Source organism: Pan paniscus, chromosome 5 (genome assembly GCF_029289425.2).
Source record: "Pan paniscus chromosome 5, NHGRI_mPanPan1-v2.0_pri, whole genome shotgun sequence".
Lineage (NCBI taxonomy): Eukaryota > Metazoa > Chordata > Mammalia > Primates > Hominidae > Pan > Pan paniscus.
The window spans coordinates 172,987,092-172,989,133 of record NC_073254.2 but is presented as its reverse complement, the minus strand read 5'-3'; the positions used below and the strand labels follow the sequence as shown (position 1 = coordinate 172,989,133).

The 2,042-nt window shown below is 47.4% G+C and overlaps 1 pseudogene; it reads left to right on the top strand.

The window, feature by feature from the left end:
• The first annotated feature begins 268 nt into the window (after nucleotides 1–268).
• On the top strand, nucleotides 269–759 carry LOC106634917 (uncharacterized protein C11orf98-like; annotated as a pseudogene).
• Nucleotides 760–2,042: the final 1,283 nt, after the last annotated feature.

The following is a 2,042-nucleotide window of genomic DNA, read 5'->3' as shown; positions in this document are numbered from 1 at the left end:
CACAAGATACATGCATTTCATCTAATAGCCCCCAAAAGTCTTAAATCATTCCAGCATCAACTCAAAAGTACAAAGCCCAGAGTCTCATCTAAATAAGATATAGGCGAAAGTCAAGGCAGGATAGCAAAGAGGCAATTTCCTTCAGGCATGAGCCTGTGGAATCAAGCAAGTTATGTGCTTCCAAGCGTTATGTGCTTCCAAAATACAGTGGTGGGACAGGCATAGCATAGACATTCCTGAGGCAAGATAGGTACTCAGGGAAGTAACCATGTCTTTGGGACTCAGCGACTGCACTATCAACACAACAAGCCCCACAACCATGTCCTCGGGACGTGAAAACCACACCAATACAACAAACCCCAGGCGGAAGTACGGACCGCGTATTGGCGTTGCCGAGCAACTGTGGGGGATCCCGGGGGGAAAAATCAACTGGCGCCGACCCGAGCTGAAGAAAAAGCTGATCAGCGCAGGCCGGTGTTGAACCGCAAGCAGCGTCTGAGGCACTGGGTGGTCGAGGCTGTGATAGATCAAGCGCTGATCACGCGGCACCACCTCAAGAAGCAGGCATCCAGTGCACGTGCCAACATTACTCTGTAGGGGAAGAAGCAAGCAGATCCGGCTTGCCCAGATAGAGAAGGCAGCCATGGAGGTGGAAGCCCCTCAAAGCCAGCTAGGACTATCGAACCACAGCTCAAAATGCAAAAGAAGACAAAAGTCCCCCAGGACATAGAAATGAAGGACTTTGAAGATGAGAGCTAAACCTCTTCAACTAGAAGATTCTCAACTAGAGCCCAAAGGACTCAGTGGTTGTTTCAGAGGATGTTGACAAAAGCAGTGCCCCTTTTCACTCTCCATATTACCTCCTTTCTAATGGCCTACTGACTTCCCCTGGAGGGATGTCTTTGGGAGGGAAGAGGGTACAGAAGAAAGATTGGAGAAGGACCTCTCTAGCAGTCAACTCCATTTGTGATAAAACCCTGGCACTCTGGAAAACAAACAGACAAACAAAGAGCACTCACTACTGGCTTCATAATCAAGCACAGAACTATCCTCAGTAGGAATTTTTCTTTTTTTCTTTTTTTTAGAGATGGAGTCTCGCTCTGTCTCTTAGGCTGGAGTACAATGGCATGATCCTGGCTCACTGCAACCTCTGGCTCCCAGGTTCAAGCTATTCTCCTGCCTCAGCCTCCAGAGTAGCTGGGACTATAGGCATGCGCCACCACGCCTAGCTAATTTTTGTATCTTTAGTAGAGCCAGAGTTTCACCATGTTGGTCTCGAACTCCTGACCCAGTGATCCACCCGCCTCAGCCTGCCAAAGTGCTGAGATTACAGGCATGAGCCACTGCGCCTGGCCAGGAAATTTATCCTGTAGACAGTATGCACATTTTAATTTTACTTGTCCGCAGACTGACTCATTGCTCATTATAATAGTAAAAAACACACCACTGGGAGGAGATTTAAGATGTGAATGGGACCCACAGTGTATAAACAAACATGTACATGGCTGGGCATAGTGGGTCACACTTATAATCCCAGCACTTTGGGAGGCCAAGGTGGGTGGATCACTTGAGGTCAGGAGTTCGAGACCAGCCTGGCCAACATGGTGAAACCCCATCTCTACCAAAAGTACAAAAATTAGCCAGGTGTGGTGGCGCATACTTGTAATACTGGCTACGTGGGAAGCTGAGGCAAGAGAACTGCTTGAACCTGGGAGGTGAAGGTTGCAGTGAGCTGAGATTGCCCCACTGCACTCCAGCCTGGGCGACAGAGTGAGACTCCATCTCAAAAACAAAAACAAAAACAAAAACAAAGCAAGCATATACAGCTACTGAGCATGTGTACCCAGAGAACCACCTGTAATATACTTACTATTAGGCTGATGTAAAAGTAATTGTGGTTCTGCCATTAAAAATACAGCAAAAACTGCAATTACTTTTGCACCAACCCAATAGCAATGCCTTTTCCCACCCCCTTATGAATGATCATGTAAGACTTCCATAAAGAGAGTTTCCCTTGTAATAGTCAATGCTGTCTCACTCTC